This window comes from Rhineura floridana, chromosome 3, assembly GCF_030035675.1.
Source record: "Rhineura floridana isolate rRhiFlo1 chromosome 3, rRhiFlo1.hap2, whole genome shotgun sequence".
NCBI lineage: Eukaryota > Metazoa > Chordata > Lepidosauria > Squamata > Rhineuridae > Rhineura > Rhineura floridana.
Window position 1 is genome coordinate 89,846,968 of NC_084482.1, and position 24,037 is coordinate 89,871,004.

The 24,037-nt window shown below is 43.6% G+C and overlaps 1 long non-coding RNA gene across 2 annotated transcripts in view; it reads right to left on the minus strand.

The window, feature by feature from the left end:
- Positions 1-4,727: 4,727 nt before the first annotated feature.
- LOC133382216 (uncharacterized) overlaps positions 4,728-24,037 on the minus strand; it is a 59,371-nt gene continuing 40,061 nt past the window's right edge. The window contains exons 3-4 of one of the 2 annotated variants that reach the window (XR_009761851.1): positions 13,657-13,770; positions 4,728-4,844 (exon numbers count right to left, since the gene is read on the minus strand). This is a non-coding gene — a long non-coding RNA (uncharacterized LOC133382216). Of the gene's footprint in view, positions 4,845-12,571; positions 13,293-13,656; positions 13,771-24,037 lie in introns of those variants that run through there. The other variant, XR_009761850.1, reaches the window with a different exon arrangement.

A 24,037-nucleotide genomic window follows, 5' to 3' on the forward strand; every position in this document is an offset into this window, starting at 1 on the left:
TGTTGCTTCTGCCTCGTCCTGCCGTCCCGTCGCTGTGTTTGTGCCTTTGGTGGTAGCTGTGTTGTTGTGCTGCTGACTGGGGCATCGTGGTGTTGTGGCGTTGTTCCCATTACCTCGCCTGTTTGCGTGCAGCTGGGCTGCCGCTGGGATTCCATTGCTGGGGCTTGCGCACGCTGCGGCTGACCTGCTCCTCGGGGTCCCCTTGTCGTGGTGGGATCGTTGTTCTTCGTTGCTGTCTGCTGCTTGTCTGCTGTCGTTGTCGACTCGTTCGCTTCTGCCGCTGCTGTGCCGCCGCCGTTGTCGCCCTGCCGCTGCGGGCCGTTGGTCTGTGCCGCTGGTGGTGGGCGCCTGCTGTCGAGAGTGAGAGCGTGGCGTGCGGAGTTTGGGGCATAGCGGCGGGCCGGACCCTGTGATGGTGAGAGCGTCGCAGAAAGGGTCCAGGCTCATGATTTAGAGGACACCGCGTGGAGCTGCACATGAGGCGGAAAGAGATTCGGCTGAGTACAGAGGACGCTGTGTGGAGCGACGCTGGAGGAACGAGACGGCCGGGTTGGCAAGAACAACGCGGAAGTCCGGGTGAACGCCCAGGGGCCATGTAGCAGCTTGTCAGTGGTGAGAGCACCGCAGGAGGAGGCTAGGCTGTCGTCGTGGGCCAGTTGGCGGCGACGGCGGCGGCAGGAAAACGCTGCGGAGGATACTCTAGAGAAGACTTGCTACGGAGGAGGGTTTTTAATGCTGGTTGTTATTGTTGTTGTTTGGCTGTATTTTAATTTGTTTGTTTGTCTGTTGTTGTGTGAATGAGATTGAGTGGATGTGTGTGTGTCTTTGTGTTTATGTTGTTTAAGTGTTTTGTTGTGTTAGTTTTATTCTAAGATGTGCCTGGGAGAACATACCTCGGGTTTAGCAAGGAGTTTTTCGGGGGCCCCAATTAACGTTGTGACGGGTAATGGGAGGTACGGTGTTGGGAGGAGAACGTGCCAGGTTAGGGGAACTTGTCCCAGACAAGTCGTGTCTGTGCCTTGTTCCGGTTCTCCTCATACCCACAGGATTGTTGGTTGTACTGTCAGCCAGCTCTCAGATCTCCAGGTGCTGCTTTTAAATGCTAGGTCGGTCGTTAATAAAAAACCCCTTATCCACGATTTGATTGTGGAGAAGGGCGCCGACCTTGCGTGCATTACTGAGACCTGGGTGGGTGAGGAGGGAGGAGTTGCTCTTTCCCAGCTTTGCCCACCTGGGTATTCGGTGCAGCACTGTGGTAGATCTGAGGGCCGGGGAGGCGGGGTTGCTGTGGTCTATCGGAGTTTTTTCTCTCTCACCAAGCACCCTGTCCAGTCGGCGACTGGTTTGGAGTGTCTTCATCTTGTGTTGGGCCATGGAGACAGATTGGGAATACTGTTGGTGTACCGCCCACCTTGCTGCCCAACGGCTTCCCTAGCTGAGCTGACGGAGATAGTCTCGGAGGTATTGTTGAGGTCCCCCAGACTGGTGGTACTGGGGGATATCAACATTCATGCCGAGGCTGTCTTGTTCGGGGTGGCTCAGGACTTCATGGCCTCCATGACAACCATGGGGCTGTCTCAAGTTGTTACTGGCCCTACGCATGTATCAGGACATACCCTTGATTTGATCTTCGCCACTGGTCATGGAGATGGTGATCTGAGGGTGGGGTATTTTTCATCTACCCCATTGTCATGGACAGATCACCGCTTGCTGAGCTTTAGACTCACGACAGCCCTTTCCCTCTGCAGAGGTGGGGGACCTATTAAGTTGGTCCGCTCCCGGAGGCTTATGGATCCTGTTGCTTTCCAGAGTGCTCTGGGAGTTTTTCCGGCTGATAGTACTGGCGCTCCTGTCGAGGCCATGGTTGACCTGTGGAATACGGAGATGACCCGGGCCATTGACATGATTGCCCCCGCACGCCCCCTTCGGTGCAGAACTCAAACAGCACCGTGGTATACCCCGGAGCTGAGAGTGATGAAGCAAGAGAGAAGGAGGCTAGAGTGCAGGTGGAGGCGAACTCCTGATGGATGCAGTCATTCTTTGGTGAGTGCCTCCACTAAGGCGTATGTAAAAGCGGTTAGGGCGGCAAAAAAGTCTTACTTTGCTGCCACCATTAGATCATCTCTTTGCCGCCCAGCGGAGCTTTTTAGGGTGGTACGAGGGCTCTTACATTCTGCCCCTCATGATACTAAAGAAACATCAGAAGCCCGCTGCAATGAATTTGCGGAGCACTTCCAAGACAAAATTGCTTGCATCCGTCGGGACTTAGACTCTGATGTTATTACAGATGATTCCATTGGAGTGTCCAGAGTGCGGTCTTGTCCTTCATTGTTGGATGAATTTCAGTTGGTGCAGCTTGAGGAAGTGGACAAGGTGCTTGGAATGGTGTGGGCGACCACGTCCGCCCTGGATCCTTGCCCATCTTGGCTGGTGAAGGCCGGCAGGGCTGTAACCACCGGCTGGGCCAAAGAGGTGATAAATGCCTCCTTGAGAGAGGGAGTAGTCCCTGGTAGTCTCAAGGAGGCAGTAGTGAGACCTCTTTTGAAGAAACCTTCTTTGGACCCAGATGTTCTGAACAACTACAGGCCAGTGGCGAATGTCCCTTTTTTGGGCAAGGTCTTGGAACGGGTGGTCGCCGGCCAGCTCCAGGCGCTTTTGGATGAAACCGATTATCTGGATCCGTTTCAATCCGTTTAGGCCCGGTTTTGGCACCGAAACAGCCTTGGTCGCCCTGTATGATGACCTTTGTTGGGAGATGGACAGGGGGAGTGTGACTCTGTTGATTCTCCTTGATCTCTCAGCGGCGTTTTATACCATCAACCATGGTATCCTTCTGGGGAGGCTCGCGGAGTTGGGGGCACTGCTTCGCAGTGGCTCCACTCCTACTTAGCGGATCGTCGCCAGAAGGTAGTGCTTGGGGAACACTGCTCGACACCCTGGACTCTCCATTGTGGAGTCCCTCAGGGGTCGGTCTTGTCCCCCATGCTTTTTAACATCTACATGCAGCCTCTGGGTGCGGTCATCAGGAGTTTTGGAGTGCGTTGCCATCAGTACGCTGATGACACGCAATTCTACTTCTCCTTTTCACCTTCTTCAGGTGAGGCTGTTGATGTGCTGAACCGTTGCCTGACCGCGATAATGGACTGGATGAGAGCTAATAAACTGAAACTCAATCCAGACAAGACTGAGACACTGTTGGTGAGCTCTTTACCTGCCCAGATGGTGGATGTTCAGCCTGTTCTAGATGGGGTTACACTCCCCTTGAAGGAACAGGTTCGTAGTTTGGGGGTCCTTTTTGACCCTTCCTTGTCGCTTGAGGCTCAAGTGGCCTCGGTGGCGCGGAATGCATTTTACCTTCTTCGCTTAGTAGCCCAACTACGCCCCTATCTGGACAGTGACAATCTCGCCTCTGTTGTTCACGCTCTGGTAACTTCTAGATTGGACTACTGTAATGCGCTCTACGTAGGGCTGCCCTTGAAGACCGTTCGGAAACTTCAGCTAGTGCAAAATGCGGCAGCCAGGTTGTTGACGGGGACCCATTGGTCCGTGCATATAACACCTGTCCTGGCCCGTTTGCACTGGCTACCTATTCGTTTCCGAGCCAGATTCAAGGTGCTGGTTTTGACCTATAAAGCCTTACACGGTGTGGGACCGCAATATCTGATGGAACGCCTCTCCCGCTATGAACCTACCCGTTCACTTCGTTCAGTATCTAAGGCCCTCCTCCGGGTACCAACCCATCAGGATGCCCGGAGGATTGTTATTAGATCCAGGGCCTTTTCTGTGGTGGCCTCCGAACTATAGAACAGCTTACCTGAGGGGATACGCCTGGCGCCTACGGTACTTTCTTTTAGGAGCCAGGTTAAGACCTGGTTATAGTCCCAGGCATTTTAACGTTCATGTTTTATATTCAATGTTTTTTACTCTACCTTGTTGTGACCTTGTATGTTTTATTGTAACTTTGTATTTTAACTCTGCTGTTCACTGCCCAGAGAGCTATTCGCTATGGGCGGTCTATAAATAAAATAAAATAAAATAAAATAAATAAATAAATAAAAGGGGGCAGGAAGTTACTCTGCAGAGGCTTCTCTCTGCTCTCCTTTAATACCTCCTTAAGGGACATGCCCAATATAAAGTCTTAAGATCAGATATAAATAATACAGGTCAAGCATCATAGGTATAAGAAAAACCAGTAAAAGGAACACAAGTAAGCAATGTCAGGAAACAATACAAATAAAGTTGGAATGATCAGAAAAAAATTATACCTGCTCCAGTCAGAGCTGGCCCACCCATTAGGCAAAATGAGGCAATTGACTCAGGTGGCGGGGGCTGCACATAACAAATTAGTGTCCCCAGGCCCCTGCTCAGTTGCCCTGCCTGCCACTCCTCTCCTCCCCTTCCCATCCCAAAATGTTTCCCAAAACATTAGTTTTGCTGCTGCTGCTGCTGCTGCTGCTGCTGCTGCTGAGCAGCACATCCCCTCCACCCTGTCCTCCTCTCCTCTGTGCCTTGCTCACCTTGCCTCAGTTGGAGTCATGTCTTGTACTAGCCTTGGCTCCAGTTCCTTCAATGAAGTGGGGCTTAGTTGGTGCTGCCTTGCTTCCTGCCAGTGCTGATTTCCAGATTTCTCAGGAGCAGTAAAAATGAAAGAAAGTTCTGGGGTTTTTTTGGGGGGGGGGGATCTTCCATGCGTCAGAATCACCACAAATGCTAACCAGCCTGTTGAAGAAACAATGGGTGAGATGGAGAGGGACTTCTATCACTCTTCAATGATACTCCTTTTCTTCCTTGAAAAAGACAGACACTGGCTCCTTGACAAAGTCTCTCACTGTTGCTGATACCTCCTGCAAAAGGGAAAAATGAGCCCTTTTGAATCTTTCTGTCCCGATTCATGGGATACTTACTACCACAAATAATGATGGTCCAAGCAAGGGGGAGGTCAGTAATCCAAGGCGGATTGGCAAGGCAAGGATCAGCATCTTGGAGAGCAACCTAGGAGTGGGTTTCAAGACCACAGTGATTCTGAGGCAAAGCATACAAGTTGTCTCAGCAGTGTCCTGGAGCAGACTTTGAGCTAGATATTCACTGAGTAGACGCTCCACCCCCTGAATGCTGTATCTGGCCATCCCCACTCCACAGAGGACTGAGTGTGATCAACAGAAAAGATACAGGGCAAGTGCCTTCTTCGAAGCCTGAAGTAGGCAATGTGGTGCCCTCCAGGTGTTGTTGGACTACAACTCCCAGCATCCCTAATCATTGGCTATGCTGGCTAGGGTTGAAGGGAATTGGAGTCCAACAACATCTGGAGGGCACTACATTAGCCACCCCTGTTCTAGGCCCTGCAGTTTCTAACTGTGTGGACATCTCCTCAGGGCTCTCCTGATCATCTGAAGATCTGTGGACCATTCATCAGAATGTGATGGTAGAGGTGTCACCTTGGGGTTCAGGGAGGGTGGATTAGAGAGTGGATCCATCTTCTTCCCAGGGCCGCTGTCATCGGAGTACTCTGGCCTGAAGGATTCCTGGTCTAAGGGCCATGACACTGTTGGTTTGGTTTTGCATTGACTGGTAATAGTTTTAACTATAATTAAGATTAATATGATGAATTGCTATCGCTATTGGTAAATTTTATTGCTGTCAGACACTATTGTTGGTTTATGGCATTTTGATGTCTTGACTAATGAATACTGTGTTTTATATATTAGAGGCTGCCTTCTGAGGACATGGCCCTAAAAAGCAGCATAGATACTGCATCTCTTAACTAATAAACAAATACCTTTTAAATCCCTCAAAAAATGTTCATTGACTAATCTAACCAATTAATCAATAAAGGCTGCAATCCTATTCATAATTATTTGGAAACAAGCCTCACTGAAGTCAGTGGGACTTACTTCTGAGTGAGCATGCATATGATTGGGCTGCAAATAGGAAAGCATGTCAAAGCAAGTTTTCTTTCTCACCATGAGCTGCCAAAGCAAGCTTACTGAATGCCATAGATAAGGAGTTTCCATTTGTATGCACAGGTACAGAATGATATAGGATGGCTGGAGTTATCATTTCTTCAAGCCAATTCACTGATGTCCCATGACAGTGGGTTGTTTTTAAATGGATTAACTGAGCAAAAGGCTGCTACTCAACTTGAAAATCGGGTGCAATGTGAAAATAGAGCTTTTGAAATAACTTTGAGTGTCTACACAGGTGCTAAGTGACTGTTCCAACTCAGCGTTTGTGACTCATGGACATGGCACACACTTGTCTCTCCCAAGACTTCCTGTCAGCTGCTGTACGGGAAAAGGCTGTTTTGTCACACTACTGGGAAGAAGAACTGGTTAAGGGAAATGGGGAAAGGTTTTCTAGTGCTCATTACAAGTTTTTGATGCAGAGGAAGTCAACTGAGCCAGCCAATTGTAATTGTATAAGGACAGGGCCAGCCCCATCATTAGGTAGAGTGAGGCAGTAAACTCAGGCAGCAGATGCGGGAGGGGCAGCTATTCTTCCTGAGCCTCCAGTCATTTCCCCCTGTTGGAGATCAAAACGATGTGTTCTATGTGTGCCACATGTCTGTGATAGTAAAGCTAGCCTGCTGACATCAGGTGCTGCTGTCCCGTTGCCGGTGTTGAAGTAAGATTCAACTGCTGATCCAGTCAGCCCCTATACAGGAAATGAGGGAGTGGGGGCACCCTCTTGTCCTTTGTCTCAGGCATCAAAATCTCTTGGCCCAGCCCTGTAAATGGGAGAAAAATGCTTTTCCTGGAAAGTAACATGCAACCATCTCCAACCTAGTGCCCTCCAAATATATTGGATTACAACTCACATCACCTCCAATCAATGGGATAATGAGAGTATCTGGAGGGCTTCGCATTGGGAAAGCTGACATAGAGGTTTAACTCAGTTGTAGTTACCTATGTCACTGTTTATGGGCTTGCAGCTAAAGTTGATCCATAGACTGATAGTCTTATGCTGAATTCAGCCAACAGTCTATTCTGTGTCTATTGTGAGTTGATTTGCTTCCCATTAGTCTAGAACTGAGGCACATCAGCATCTGCCTGTGGGATTCCCACAGACATGTGGTTGGCCACTGTGAGAACAGAATGTTGGACTAGAGGGGCCTTTGGATTGATCCAGCAGAGCTCCTGTTATGTTAGGATCCCATAACAGATCTTTCTTTGACCTTCATAGTCAGAACACTGTGAGATTCTCTGCTTTCTATGTCCACCTCCAAAACTCAGTCAATATGTTTTTTATTATTATTATTAATATTGCACATGATGAATAGGCTAAAAGAAACCAGGGCCAGCATCTGAAGGCTCATGAACAGAGCCATTCTCTCCTTGCCTGTTCAGCAGCTGTAATGAACACAGAATGGTGGGGCACACAGAGCCAAGTCTGGGGGGTGGGGCAGGTCCCTGCCCAGCTGGAATGAGATTCTTGCCTCCAGCATACTGCAGTTCACACTGACAGGACAGCTATAAAGGTGAAAGGGAGCCATTCCACTTCTAAGAACTGGATTCTTTCCATGCTGGCTGAGTGCTTTGAGCGCTGTGCCCATGTTTCAGCTTTGAATGCCTTCCAGCCAGAGCATTTTTACTCCAATCCCCACCCCACAGAGGACAGAGTGTGATCAATGGAAAAGATGAGGATGTCAGGTATAGCATTACTTTGCAATCCCTTAAAATCTAGGTGACTCCATATAGAATGACCTTCAAATAAGCAAATATTTTTTGCAAATCAAATTTCTGTGACATGAAAACATTGCCCGCTTGTAGTTCTACTATAGAAAGTTAATATTCATCAATCAGTTGTAAATTCCCCTGTCGGAGTACATAGTACTACAATGAAGTTTACTTTAATCCTAAAGGGGTTCTCGAGATCCCCTTCAATTTTGTGGTTTTATTAGCTGTAAGATGAGATTCTGCAAAGAGTGAGTGAAAGAGAGACTGTTAACATGGTCAAACCAGTTTCTTAGCCTTCACCTATGCTGTTAATCCACTTTGCTATGTGAGCTTGGCTCAAGGTGTTGCAACAAAACTACTAGCTGAATACACTTCTAGAAGATTTTATTTACATTTAATAAATAATAACAAGGAGCTCAAGGTAGTGTACAAATATGGTTCTCTCCCTCCTGATTTTATCCTCACAACAACCCTGTCAGGTTGACTGACAGGCAGTGACTGGCCCAAGATCACCCAGTGAGCTTCATGGCTGGGTGGGGATTTGAACCCTAGTTTCCCAGGCCCCAATCCAACACTCTAACCATTACCCCACACTGTCTCTACACCTTCCCCAGCTGCAGATGATATCAGCAAAGTCTCTGCATGCTTGAGAAAGAATAATAGCCGGTCTGTCCCAAAACTGGGCTGGAAAGAGACACAAACGGCATACACACCTTACATTTAAAGCACATTTCTTCCCCAAAAGAATCCTGGGCACTGAAGTTTACTCCTCACAGAGGTACAAATCCCAGCACCCTTAACAAACCACAGCCCAGGATTCTTTAGGGGAAGCCAGGTATGCAGCAATAGAGGCCTGATTAGCTCCCCGTGAGAATCCAAAGCTATGGCTTTGATTCTCTCCTCCCACGGACCCTAATGGAGGGACGTGATCTGTAGGGATAACGCTTCTTTCCATCTTTCACTGTATATATTGTAAATGAAACCTTATATCACAAAAATGCCAAAACCAAGTTTATGCTGGGAACCCTGAACCCTGTTTCCAGTCAGTTACCAGTTATGCACTAGTGGTCTATTAGTACTGATTTGATTATTTGATTATTATTTTATTTATTAGCCTCCAATTCTACCCCCACTTCTGTGGGAGTAAACCCCACCATACTTATTGGGGCTTCCTTCTGAGTAGACATACTTAGGATTGTGCATTTAATTACTTAATGTGCAGATTGCGCCATAATAAGTTTAAACACACCATAATAAGATAAAAATCATAAAACAAACCAGCAAGCAATGTTAACTGCAGCTCTAAAATAACTATATGAAACAGATGACTGCCCATATTTTAAAGTTTTTCATCCCTTATGGAAAAGAGCAGAGCTTGGAAGATTACTTTAAAAAAGTAATTAATGTTACATGGCCCCAAAAAGGAATGAATTACCATTACAATTACAATTGCTCTTAAAGGAACTGATTACCATTGCTCAAAAATAATCACTACAATTACACTTAAGTTACTTTTTTTTAAAAAATGGAATGCCTGCAAGGTGCTAGCCTTGGTTGCTGCACATCTAAGTAGCCTAAAGCTACACACACACACACACACACACACACATCTTCAAGCAGTGCCCACAGACTTCAAATTTTGCACGTCATCTTTCAAAATGTAGCACAAGGTTATCTTCCTAATGGGCACCTTGCAAACCATTATACTCTGACTCCCTATACATCCTCAACCAAAAAATTGGGTTGGTATTTTCAAGGTTGGTTGGAGTACTACATGAGATTATGATATATCATTAGTAATATATTTTCTTATACATATATATAAGCTGAATGAGATGTATCTATGTAAAGCATTTTTTCTCTTTCCCTTTTCTTTTTTATTATTATTTTAGTACTACTTTGTAATTCTATTTTTCTGAATAAAGATTATTTTTAAAAAATATTATTAATAATGGTAATTAATTAATTCTGCACAAGCGTCTATGCATTATTACAAAATTGCCAGGGGGGTCGGGCATGGATGAATTGAAATGGGTTTGCTTTGGAACTTTGGAAGGAAGGAACTATATGGAACAAACTTCCCCTGCCAGCAACTAAGACATGTGCAGGACTCGCCTGCCCAAGCAAACATTATTAGTGTGTGGGAGGCAGGCTGTCTAGCTAGCTAACAGTGGTAGTCTCTCTGCTGGTAAGGGGGGAGGGGAGGGGAGGGAGGCAGAGGCCACCACTCAGAGCTTCGTGCACCAAACCAAGCACAACCCACACACACACACACACACTCAGCCAGCAAGCATCGTCTCTCTCACTCGATCACCTCCCGGACCTTGCCTTATCACCAACTAAAGCACACCTGCCCAAGCAAACATTTTCCCCTGGGGTGCAAAAAAGTTTAAACCCTGCAAATGCAGCAAAGTAGCCAGGGAGGGTGGCGGAGGCCGCTTTGTGCTTCAAGTGCAAACACAGTATTTACACACATACACCATCATCATCTCTCACCTCCACAGTTCTTCATCTCCATTCCACTGGTGCCTCCTTCTTTGCCGCCTTCATTTACGTCCTTGCACTCCAGCTGCTTTCTCCTTTCATTCCATTCTTCTCCACCACCACCCATTTTTAAAACAATTGTTTTCTCACTATAGCTGCCCAATTTCCCTGCTTTTCAAAATTTGTTAGAAATATCTGTTGGCTATAGGTACTTTCTTAAACCACAAGGTTTTTTGCCTGTTAGTGAATTCCTCTGCTTTTTAATCTGGGAGGTAAGAAATGTGCAAGTTTGCTGAGAATGGATTGATCAGCGATGGATTACTGAATTCATGCATTACGTTGGGGACTACATCCAGATGAATGGAAAAGCAAAAAAGCAGGGACAGGCAAACTTCAGCCTCTGTTTTAATTCCTACTATAGAATGTATTCTCAAAAATGGGTACACAGGAAGGCATTTTCTAGTCCAAAATATCCAAAATTTGAGGGGAGAGGGAAGTCTCAGATGTGTACATTAAAATAAATGTTCTGCCTGAGCTACAAGGAATGGACTATTGGAAGTCAGCAGAGTTACACAGCAGTAGCAACAAATCCATCTGTTAAGACCACTGGTAAAGGTGAGAAAGAAAAGTTAAGGTTTATTTACTACTAGCACACATAGCCATCTCTCCAAGTGGGAGCTCCTTATACATGGAGGGAAAACAAAGGATGGATTCAGTCTAACAAGAAGAAGGACAAGTTCAAAAAACAAACAAGTTACAAGAGTCAGTGAAAGGAACACAATGATTTCTCTGTCTAGCACCCCCAACTGGTTCAGGTAACTAACTACAAGTGTTGTCTCCCATTCCAACATGGACAACTGGCTCAAATTCCTTCTGATTACCCATTGATTGGCTAGTGCTGGTGGAGTGGAGTTCTACCTATTATGATAAGGAAAAATCCTTTGTTTTATAGATAAACTGTTCCAGAAAATGACTGTGTACTCTTGAAACTTCTTGAAATGCTTCCCAGCAGCACAATGTTGTTCCAGCTGCAGATGTCCTGAGCTACATACCACTCATTATATACAAAATGCCTGAACCCCCTCACAACTAGTGATGCTACTAACATTCAAAATTAGTCAGTCTGTAAGTTGAATCTAGCAGACTTGTAATTCTTGAATATTTTACAAGCCCTGTCTTTGATCCAACAAACTTATTTTCATGGTTCAAATATTTTCATGATTCAAATTTAGATTGATTATGAGTCTGCATGGCTGGTATGACTAAGCAGCCAAACTCTTCCATCTTTGTGTATGCTCAGATGTTTGTGACTACTGTAATCCTCTACTTTCCAAAGGAAATTTAAGTGTCCCATTTGCAATGCCCATGTGGGTAGAATTATTTACCTTTCATTTCCTCCTTGACAGGATCAGGAACATGCCAAGGCTTATGACTGTTGGAAGTGGGACAAGAGCAACTCCTAGTTTGTTCTTTTGTTTATGTTCCAGAAGGGAGATAGAATTAGGGTCCTCCAGATGGCTAGGCTTGACTACCTTCACCTGTGATGCTCTGACTGACTTCCTTCCATCGCAGACTGATATAGTTAGGGAAGCTTATCTGCCCCTCCTCCTTCCTCCCTTTCCTTCTTCTCTTCTTCGACTCTCAGAGAAAGGGGAGACATATTTTGTCTTTGCTCTCTCTTCTGAGCCATAAGGGCAAATCCCACATCTGTGTTTTGCACCTCCAACTTAGTTAGTACTAGGTATGCCTTTCCTATCTACTATGTATTTCTATACATAAAGTAGCTTTTCTTATTTTACTAAGTCTTCAGTCTCAGTAATCCTGATGCAGGGTAAAAGCCTGTTTTCTTAGGTAAACGCACACACTGGTACACAGGAATCTCAAAACGATGATAATCTCTGCTCAAAATATACAAATTTACATAACAATTATGAGCTGGCATTTTGCTTGCTGCTACCATGTCTGCTTCCACAGCTGATGCCTGCACATGTGGCTTCCATTCCAAGATGATCTACTATTGTAAACAAAGCATATAAAATAACAGCCAATCAGAGATGGATTCACCATGACACATAATTTTGGGACTATGAAGGACAGAGTAGAAGAGAACCATTTTCTGCATACCACACTCCCTAAATGAGTGGCACACATGTGCAAAACTTAAAAGACACGTCAAAATTTCGCAATAACAAGGGACCTTTGTCCAAATTTATACTGTTGGATTTGTATCTCAGCAAGCAAAGTACAAATTATGATGAGGTCGGTTTGTCTATCATTACTCAGAACAAATTCTATTCATTCTTATGCATGTTTACTCCCAAGTAAGTCCAACTGAGTTTAATGAGGCTTACTTCCAACCTGTTAGGTGTAGGATTGCAGCCTATTCCCTATCATGCTGTATGCTGGGCAAGAAAATTGATGCCAGGAAAGAAAAAAATGATGGATTTAATGACCTATAAAATAGAGATACAACCATTCCTGGGCAACGGGGGAACAGAAGGGCTACACTGGTGCTAAACAATTTATCATCCTGTCCCATTCTCAGTACATCATAATTGCTTTCCTTTCCTGCACATCAAAAAAGGCATTTGAGTGGGGGAAGGGTGTCATAATAAGCAACGCTGACTACTGGCACTACATTTGTAGGTAGGGCCCAGACATATATTGTACTTAACACCTTTTAAATTGGCATTCTAAAGTGCTCTCACATGCCTCGTGTTCTGGTCTCTAGGAAGATTGACTGACTGCAATCTCTAAATATAAAGTGATAGTTTCTTACATAGGAATGCAAATAAGATGAGGGAACAGTTTTTCTAAGAATGTTGTTAGGTGAAAAGTAAAATGCCCATGTCCTATGTTTCACGGCTAGCCATTGTGACTGCAGACTTTAAGCACGATGCGTAAGGGAGGTGTCTGTGGTTAGACATGTAATGTGAACTATGAAAAGTGTGTTTTATTTATCCCTCGGTTGTCCTTTCATCCTGATTTCTGACTTGCTCCTTGCTCCTGTCTCCTGGTTTGTCCTTCAGTTCTTTCTCTTTGGTCCTGACTAGGGGCTTTGTCCACAGCTGCAGGTTCCTTTCTCATCCAACAGCTGCCTTGGCTCACCAGCCCAGTCCCGATATACTAGTGTACCTAGGATGAGAGTCAAAACCGTTTAGGAGGTTTAAAGCTAATTAGCAGAAGTAGTTTGGAAGTTTTGGAGGAGTTGCTGTTGTCTTGGGGTTGATGTTGCTGTGGACTTACTCAGCCTACAGGTTCAACCTGTACATTTGTCAATAAACAGGCTATTATAAGAACAGCCTGTTTTACTATTGTAACAAACATGCCAAGCTCTGTGTGGCATTGTACCCCATAAGTCACCAGTGCTTCCTCTTTCAAAGGAAATGGACCTTGTAAAAGGCTGTCTTGAACTTCCCACTGGTAGGGAAAAGAGGAAACAAAGTTATAGCATGGAAATGGGAAAATGTGATTTAATGGACAGCAGCTGCAAACTTACCATATGATAATAGCATCATCTGAGAAGGCCCCAACAAAAAGTCTCTTCTTCTGTAACCACAGGGCATTTAGACAAATAAGCTGGAAATCACAATTCGTTCATTAAAAGAACAATCTGAAAAACATGAATGAAATGTGTTCAGGGACGCCTGCTTAGTCATTTTCAATACTATGGCTGTGTTTCTGGTTTTCCAACTGTGTGATCCACTAAGCTGAGAAAGGATGTTATAGGGCTGGGTGGCAGGGTGTTGGCATCAATGAAAGGGCATAACATATTCTCATGCACCATTGCATGAGATCCCAACAGAGGTAGTTCTGTTTTAATTGGATTCTTTTCCCCCATGGATTTGGGAGTATGGGTTTTCGAACCAATTTGGGACATTCTGTTGAAATCACCAGATGATTGAAATGAGACCAAAACGCCTCAAAACCTACAGAATTCTTAAACTTTGAGAGGACCCTTTCCTGAACATCCAGGGTCTCAGCCACCTTCTTGATTGTCATTCTTAAAACCAAAAGAACAAAACCCCTTCAATTCCAATATAGTCACTATTCTCAAGCAAAGAACAGTTTATTTCTTTTTCCAGTCACAAAAGAGTTAATCTTCCAAGCCAGATGACATCACCCTCTAGACAGCACGAATTGCCTTATCTCTTATATGTCCAAAACAAATTTAGTTCACAGCGTCCAAATGATTAGTGGCATAAGGAATAAGCAGATTCGCCAAAAAAAAAAGTAGACCAGAAAAAATAGTCCCAGACATATAATGCTCAAATATCAGATAAATCAAATTTTCTCTTCAAATTAGATGCCTCTCATCCATTTATATCTTTAAAATGCTCAATTCCATGCCAGCTTTTTGCAATAAAAAACAAAGATAGGCTATTTCGATTTTCTTCCTCCTTAATTCCGTATGTAAAAGAGAAAGTTATAACTCACCCAGGGCTTCTTTGTTGCTGACTCTTTGACAAATCTCTTTTGCAGTAACGATAACAAAATGATGATAATAGACAGGAGGATGCTTGCCTGTTAATTTCCGTTTTTCTTTGAAGAAAAAAAAAACATCTCGCTTAATCAGTTAGAGCCTGTTTGTAATCCCTGGCTCTGTCCGACGCTGTTGGCTACCTTCCTTCATAGGCGATTCCAATGAATTCCAGTCCAACAAACAAAACGAAGCTTTCTGTGGATAATCTCTTCGTTTCTCCCTTGCCTGGGAGAAAATTTTTTCCAGTCAAGAAATCTTCTGACTGGTTTTATAACTGAAAAAGCTTCCTCTGAGACGGGAGCTCGTCTCAAAGCTGCACAGGCGGAGAATAATGTTTCAGAAAATAATGAATGAGATTAAGCTAACGAAACAAGAGCTGGGACAGAACAGACAAGAGATGAAAATTGGATTTGGCAAAATGAGACAGGAGCTGAAAGAAATTCAGGATTCTATAACTGGACAAGAAAAAGAATTTGAAAGAAAGATCAAAGGGAAGGTTCAAGCCCTGGAGATTGGAATAGATTTATCAAATATGGACCTGGAAAAGGATTTGGATTTTATGGTTGTGATGGATCCTAAAGACAAATATTACTGTTTGGAATTCAGCACTGTCCCTGAAGGAATTGGTGAAGAGATTAGAGATAAAGACATCAACGACTCGAAAAAATTCCTGGATTGGAAGGATTTGATGGAACTTGAAATAGAGAAAGTTTATAGAATAAATTCCAGATATGTGACAATGGAAAAACTCTCAAGAGATGTGTTAGTGCATTCTGTAAAAAAGAGGAACAGAGATACAACTTTACAACATTTCAGTAATACATTCAGAATTGATGGCAAGAAAATATCTGTGATGAAAGAAATCCCTATCAGACTCTTATTATATGACTATGGCAGCAAGACCAAGATTATTGGGTGTGCAAAGATGGAAGATGGAATCAATACTGATAATGGGAGAATGGGAGAAGAGCTATTGAAATTACTGGACTTAGTAGACCTGAAGAGATGGATTAATTGACATGTCTATTTGGAGAAAAATTGATGGATATATATCTCAAGGATTAGAAACTTCTCTTTGACTTTTTGTGGAAAGAATAAAATGATGTTAATGAGATTTGATACCAATTAAGATAACCACTGGAGGAAGGTGATTGTATAATTTTATTAAGAGACAGGTTTGTTATATATTATAGACTTATAGCTAATCTATGACAAATCGAAAGTCAATAGTTTTTATTGTAATAGTTATTAATTTGTTTTGTTTGTTTTGTTTTGTTTTTGAAAATTTGAATAAAAATTAATGATAAAAAAAAGAATTCTTAAACTTTGAATTTTCTGAGAGAAATGCATCATAATCAAAAGTCAATAACCATGTGAAGGGTTTTTTTGCTTCGCTCAAAGCACATAGGTCTCCCACCTTTCACTTTGAGCCATTCTCAAGCACACTTGGAGCTCTCATGAAAGCCACCTCCGTTCTTTGTATTGACCTTTTAAGTGGGAAGCTTGATTGGGATATTGCTAGAGGGCATAGGCTTTGTTTTCTTTTTATCTAAACAGCATAATCTTGTGAGTGGCTTGATCAAGGTACAACAGCATGAATCACTGTGATACTTTTTCTTTACATCTGAAGATTTTTCAAGGTACAAGCAAAACTAATGGGACCACATCAATGGCTCTGAAAATAAGTACCTACGTTAGGAACCACTGTCCTGGCCAAGCCTGCTGGAATCAGCCTTAGACTAGCTGATGTATTCTTCTCCAGTATGTTTAATGAAAAACTTCAGAGCACTTCATGGATCAGCTTACAGGTCACACAAGATTGGGCATCTCTACACAGCATAACTAGGCATGACTTCAGAAAGCTAATACATTGTCGTAGCAATTAGACACACTCCCTTACAACCTCTGTATACCATTCCAATGTAGCTTCTTAAGCATGAGTAGACATTTCTTGCCAGTATTGTAAAAGCACTGATGATACTAAGGATCCTCTTAGGCCTAAGGGATATGCATAAACATCCTCACTGTTAAAGATGTGCAGGGATGAGAACATTCTGATCTATTCTACAGTCGGTTTAAGGCACAAACACCTACAGACAGTGAAGGCAACAATGTGACTCTCATATGTTACTGCACAGGGTAAGATAATGTCAACAACAAAGATTTCTTTGACCACTTATCTCCTACGCATCATTCCCATTATGCCTTTATTGGTTCTTTATCTTCAAAGCCTTTTAAAAGTATGGATGATTGAAGAAGGATTCTAAATAAATGAAATCAATGTTTCATTTGCTGCAAATATGTCATCAACTGAAAGCAAAGAAGCAGTCACCAGTCTGCCAGAATTACTAAGAACTCTGAGACATCATGTCATCTCATAAATTGTTTGCACCCACGGAGTAAAAATAACATCTCTACCACAGTACTGCCATTTTGGCAGCAGATCTTGTTGTCCATTTCTGAATATCTGAAATCTTTGCCATATATCTATCCTGGCATGATCATTTAGGAAGTTTGAGGGTTTGTCATTTTAACCTTTTCTTAACATTCACAGTCCTCAAGCTCCTAGTTCTCAAAGAAAGTGGAAGGCTATAGCCAAATTATTCTTATAATTGTTATTCTGATGACTTCTTACCTGGTAATTTGCACATTATATTTAACCTTTCACATGTAAAAGCTAGTTCCCAAAATCTAGTGGAAGTTTAGCACTAATTTTTATAATAATATCAGAAATAATCTGTATGCAAGGCTGAGATCACAGGAGCTTTGCACTAGATGCAGCCACTCACGTGACAGGCATCCCAACATGCAACACCATCCTGCCCTTTGGTCACACACCAATTTTTCTTTTGTTTGATGAAAATTGTACCAGTATTCCAGTGTAGGCGAAGGTAGTAGCATTCCCTTCCTTCTTTTCCCACACACAGCCCTGTGTCCAGACACTAACTCAAGCAGTGAATTATAGGGCAACTACAGTGCACTTATGTATAACAGGTGAGGGACAAAAATAAGGCGCTGTTTGTTGCAGCAATGAGAAATGCTGGTATATTGGCTGAAAAAGCCATGGTTCCTTAATGCAACAGTTACTGCAATGTGAAAGGAATTTTAGAAATTGGGACAGAAATGCTACCATTTTAATCCATTAAACTAATACAATAAGCCACATGTCTGAATGCAGCCTCAAAGTTCATACTCATCTCTACTGTGCTATAGCAGCTTTCTTGTGGTGAAGAATTCACCATCCTGAGAAAAATCGCCTTGTTTATTAAATGAAACAAGTCTGTGTTGTTGTTTTAGTCCTTACTGCTACAAAGATATGTTTGTCAGCATTTGATAAAACCTCAGATGCCATACAGGGACTCTGATGAGATCTTTTTGCAGGAGGGGCTCTTCAGGAATCTGCACCATGCTCCAGCGAGTGCTCTCAAGGGCTAGGGTCCCAGTCCCATGAGATAAAAGCTTCTCATTAAAGTACTTAACTGCACAGACAGGCCATGAGGTCCAGCCCTACTTGGACTACTGTCTGCATCCAGGAAGCCCACAAAATGTATGCCTAGGAAACAGCAGCACAAGTGAGTATTTCGCAAAAGAACACCTGATTGTTCTGACTGCAATCTAAATACGTTGTTAAAATGTAAACTCAAATAAAAGAAGTGTAAGAATAATACCACCGGTGGAGCAAAAGGCAAAGATGGAGGAAGCAATCACAAGCTACGCATAAGCACTATTCAGTAGGGCAAAAGCAACCTAGAAGAGAACAGTCATTTTGCCAGGCTCAAAAGCCTAGGAGGCTGAATGCATTAACAGAGGGACAAGGACAGGAAAGAGAGAGGAGGCCATGGAAAGAAACATTACCAAAGGAAACTTAGAGAAAGGAGATTATTGACTTAATAAATAATATTCTATTCAGCTGAATTCCAGGGGCAGTGCTGATGACAGGCTTTGTTAGCAGGGAATGAGTCATTGTCCAAGTGGTTAGAAGGGGCAAGCTTCTCTCTGGCAGTTCACAGTCAAGAGGAAGAGAGTCGGCCAAGGAAGTCTGCCCCTTTTATCGCAGAGCTATCTGCAGCAAAGTGATTAGGCCCTTTATGGGCTTGGTGCCATGAGCAGCTTTGCATTTCTGACATAACTGGGGAGAAGGCTATTGACACCAATCTTTGTTTAATTTATTGGATCTCAGAACAGAAAGGACCTTGCAGATTGAAGCTAACAAAGAGCAACCAAATTGGTCTCCTGAGTAAAAGGGCATTCATTGCCTGAAGAGGATGTGAAGGCACAGCAGTTCATGAATTATTAGTGGTTACAGTCAGATGTTCTCATGGAGGCTTTGGAGGGAATCGTGATTTTCAGCCTTCACAAAGTGCTTATCTATAAGTGCAGACTAAGCATGCTTTACAAAAGAGGTACGCACCGTTTGTAACACAAGTTCTGTCAGCTAAATCAACTTTATTTTTTTTTTGTATTTTCCTTTATATATATATTTTTGCTTTGTTTGTGAGCGCTTATAGTATGCTAGTATCTGACTGTTCTGATGCGCAACCTATACTCTGGACAAGAGGCTACTGTAAGGACAGAATATGGAGAAACCGACTGGTTCCCCATCGGAAAGGGTGTGAGACAGGGGTGTATTTTATCACCCTATTTATTTAATCTATATGCAGAACATATATGGAAAGTGGGATTGGACCAACATGAAGGAGGTGTGAAAATTGGAGGGAGAAATATCAATAATTTAAGATATGCAGACGATACCATACTACTAGCAGAAACCAGTAATGATTTGAAACAAATGCTGATGAAAGTTAAAGAGGAAAGCACAAAAGCAGGACTACAGCTGAACGTCAAAAAGACTAAAGTAATGAGACCAGAAGATTTATGTAACTTTAAAGTTGACAATGAGGACATTGAACTTGTCAAGGATTATCAATACCTCGGCACAGTCATTAACCAAAATGAAGACAATAGTCAAGGAATCAGAAGAAGGCTAGGACTGGGTAGGGCAGCTGTGGGAGAACTAGAAAAGGTCCTCATATGCAAAGATGTATCACTGAACACCAAAGTCAGGATCATTCAGACCGTGGTATTCCCGATTTCTATGTATGGATGTGAAAGTTGGACAGAGAAAAAGGTGGATAAGAGAAAAATCAACTCATTTGAAATGTGGTGCTGGAGGAGAGCTTTGCGCATGCCAAGGACTGCGAAAAAGACAAAAACCAGAATGAGCTGAGGCTGGCGAGGGAAGTGAGGAACAACAAAAAGGGTTTTTTCAGATATGTTCGAAGCAAGAGAAAGACCAAGGAAATGGTGGGACTGCTGCTCAATGAGGAGGGCAAAATGTTGACAGATAACAAGGACAAGGTAGAACTGCTCAATGCCTATTTTGCCTCTGTTTTCTCCCAAAAAGGGAACAGTGTGCAACCTTGCATCGGTAGCAATCTCAGGAAGGGGTCGGGATTGCAGTTCAAGATTGATAAGGAGATAGTTAGGAAATACCTAGTTAACCTAAATGAGTTCAAATCTCCAGGGCCTGATGAACTGCATCCCAGAGTATTGAAGGAACTTGCTGATGTACTCTCGGAACCTCTTGCCATCATCTTTGAGAAATCCTGGAGAACGGGAGAGGTGCCAGAGTATTGGAGACGGGCAAACATCGTCCCGCTCTTTAAAAAGGTTAAAAAAGAAGATCCGGGGAATTACAGGCTGGTCAGTCTGACTTCAATACCAGGAAAGATATTAGAACAGATAATAAAAGAGTCCATTGGCAACTATCTAGATGACAATGGTGTGATTAGTAGGAGCCAGCATGGGTTTGTCAAGAAAAAATCCTGTCAAACTAATCTCATCTCTTTTTTTGATTGGGTCACTAGCTTAGTAGATGGTGGAAATGCTGTAGATGTCATCTATCTAGATTTCAGCAAAGCATTTGATAAAGTCCCCCACGACCTTTTGATTACCAAACTGGTCAAATGCGGACTACATGGAAATACTGTCAGGTGGATTCACAACTGGTTGGAAAACCGTACTCAAAGAGTGGTCGTCGGTGGCTCTGCTTTGGACTGGAAGGAGGTTTCGAGTGGAGTGCCACAGGGTTCTGTCCTGGGGCCGATACTCTTCAACATTTTTATCAATGACTTAGATGACGGGGTGGAGGGAAGCCTTATGAAGTTTGCGGATGATACAAAACTGGGAGGGATAGCTAACACAATGGAAGACAGGAATAAAATCCAAAGGGCCTGGATAGACTAGAAAATTGGGCTGAAATTAATAAAATGAAATTCAATAAAGACAAATGTAAGATTCTGCATTTAGGCCACAAAAACAAAATGCACGGGTAGAGGATGGGAAATACCCGGCTTAGCAGTAGTGCGTGTGAGAAGGACCTTGGAATTGTAGTGGATCGCAAGTTGAACATGACCCAGCAGTGTGATGCTGCGGCAAAAAAGGCAAACGCGGTTTGGGGCTGCATAAACAGAGCTATAGTTTCCAAGTGGAGGGAAGTAATAGTCCCACTATATTCGGCATTGGTCAGGCCTCATCTGGAATACTGCATTCAGTTCTGGGCGCCTCATTTTAAGAAAGATATAGACAAGTTAGAGCAGGTTCAGAAGAGGGCGACGAGGATGATAGCCGGTATAGAGAAAAAGTCTTATGAGGAAAGGTTGAAGGAACTTGGCATGTTCAGTCTGGTGAAGAGAAGGGTGAGGGGTGACATGATTGCACTCTTTAAGTACCTGAAGGGCTGTCACATAGAGGAGGGTACAGATTTATTCTCTGCTGCCCCAGAGGGTAGGACTAGGTCTAGTGGTTTTAAGTTGCAGGAGCGTAGATTCAGATTGGACATTAGAAGGAACTTCTTGACAGTAACAGCGGTTTGGCAATGGAACCGAGTGCCTAGGGAGGTGTTGGAATCCCCTTCGCTGGATGTCTTCAAGCAGAGGCTGGACAGCTATCTGAGGGAGATGCTCTAGCTGTTGATTTCCTGCTATGAGCAGGGGGTTGAACTCGATGGCCTACAAGGCCCCTTCCAGCTCTATGATTCTATGTGTTAGAACAAATTAAACCAGAACTGTCACTAGAAGCTAACATGATGAAACTGAGGTTATCATACTTTGGACACATAATGAGAAGACATGATTCACTAGAAAAGACAATAATGCTGGGGAAAACAGCAGGGAGTAGAAAAAGAGGAAGGCCAAACAAGAGATGGATTGATTCCATAAAGGAAGCCACAGACCTGAACTTACAAGATCTGAACAGGGTGGTTCATGACAGATGCTCTTGGAGGTCACTGATTCATAGGGTCACTATAAGTCGTAATCGACTTGAAGGCACATAACAACAACAACAACAATAGTATGCTAAGGTAAAAAATGTAATTTTTTTTTAAAAAAAAAATTAAAAAACAAAAAAACTCCAAAAGAGGTATGCACCAGGGCCAAACAAGCCATTGGCTTCATAAGTAGCATGCAGCAACACATCTTGTTGTCTTTAAATAACTAGCGGTGCAGGGAGGGGGGACTGATTCTTACTAGAAAGACAATGGCTGGGGAAGGGAGGCTTATGTCTTCACTCCTCTGCTGGAATGAGAAAAGTCTCCATCGGAGCCAATGGAGAAGTTTTTCTAAGGATCCTTAACTCTGCTGGAGAGAGAGAGAGAGAGAGAGAGAGAGAGAGAGAGAGAGAGAGAGAGAGAGTTTTCCATTCTAATCATGGTAGAGGAGTGAAACCTCTCCTCCCCACGACTCCTTCCCAGTAAGAATCTCCCCTCCAGATATGTAGCTGTATGCTATGTGCAAACCAGATGTCTGATTTGGCCCCCAGAAACCCCTGTAAAGCATGGGTACATGTATAGGGGAAGAGGTCATAATGAGTTCATACAGAGCATGAAAGACCATGTAACTATTACTGCATTAAACCAAGGGGGCTGCATTTGTCAAATGCAGACTCCAAACCTCCTTGTCCAATAGATACAGTGTCTGGACAAATGCATCAAAGTTGAGCCATCATGGAAAAGCAGTGTTGCCAGCTCCCCCCCCCGCAGTTCTTGTGTCTTTAAATAACAGCTGTAAACCCCCTCTGAATACCGCTTACCATGAAAACCCTATTCTTAGGGTTGCCATAAGTCAGAATTGACTTGAAGGCAGTCCATTTCCATTTTCAACACAGAGGAATGTAGCAGTTGGCCAAAGCGTTGAAATGTAGCAGCTGAAACACTTCACTTCAGATCCTATGCCTCAAAAAATTGAAATTATTCAATATTCTTATCTTTAAAAAAGCTTGATATTGGAAGTAACATATACTCTGTTGAAGAATACATTTTAAAGTTTCCAATATTTCCTGATGAAGAGTTAATTATCACAAAAGGCATTGGGATAAGGTACTTTTTGTTAAAAGGTTTTTAATAATCATGTGCTCTCTCTGGATTGTATCTAACAAAGTTCTCCCATTAGTGCAAGGACTTCCACCTTCACAATGGGACTTCTCCCTCTCTTTTCCCTGTGTGCTCCCCATGCCCCCCATCTGCTTCAGAGGGTTGGAGGGAAACCCAGAATAGCTTGGGGGTGCACTGGGAAAAAAGAACAAGTCCCATTATGCAGGCAGGAGTCCAGTGCTCTAATGGGATGGCTTCACTGGATGCAAGCCTACAAAGGCAGTTGTAAGGCCTTTGCTGAAAAAGCCCTCCCTGGACCCCTCTATTATGGATAATTATCGGCCAGTGTCTAATATCCCATTTCTGGGCAAGGTAATAGAGCGTGTGGTGGCCTCCCAACTACAGGGATTCCTGGATGAAACGGATTATCTAGATCCATTTCAGTCTGGTTTCAGACCTGGTTATGGGATGGAGATGGCTTTGGTCGCCTTGGTAGATGACCTATGCAGAGAACTGGACAGGGGGAGTGTGTCCCTGTTGGTTCTGTTGGACCTCTCAGCGGCTTTCGATACCATCGACCATGGTATCCTTCTGGGTCGCCTTACCGGGATGGGACTTGGGAGCACCGTTTTACAATGGCTCCGTTCCTTCCTGGAGGGTCGAACCCAGAAGGTGGTGCTGGGGGATTCCTGTTCGACTCCTTAGCCGTTGGCCTGTGGGGTCCCTCAGGGTTCAGTTTTGTCCCCCATGCTATTTAATATCTACATGAAACCGCTGGGAGAGGTTCTCCGGAGGTTTGGGGTTCGGTGCCATCAGTATGCAGATGACACCCAACTCTACTTCTCCTTTCCACCTAATTCCAAGGAAACTGTCTCGGTTCTAAACCAGTGTCTGATAGCAGTGGTGGACTGGATGAGGGTGAACAAGCTGAAGCTTAATCCAGACAAGACAGAGGTGCTCCTAGTCAGTCGAAAGGCGGATCAGGGAATAGGGGTTCAGACTGTGCTGGATGGGGTTACACTCCCC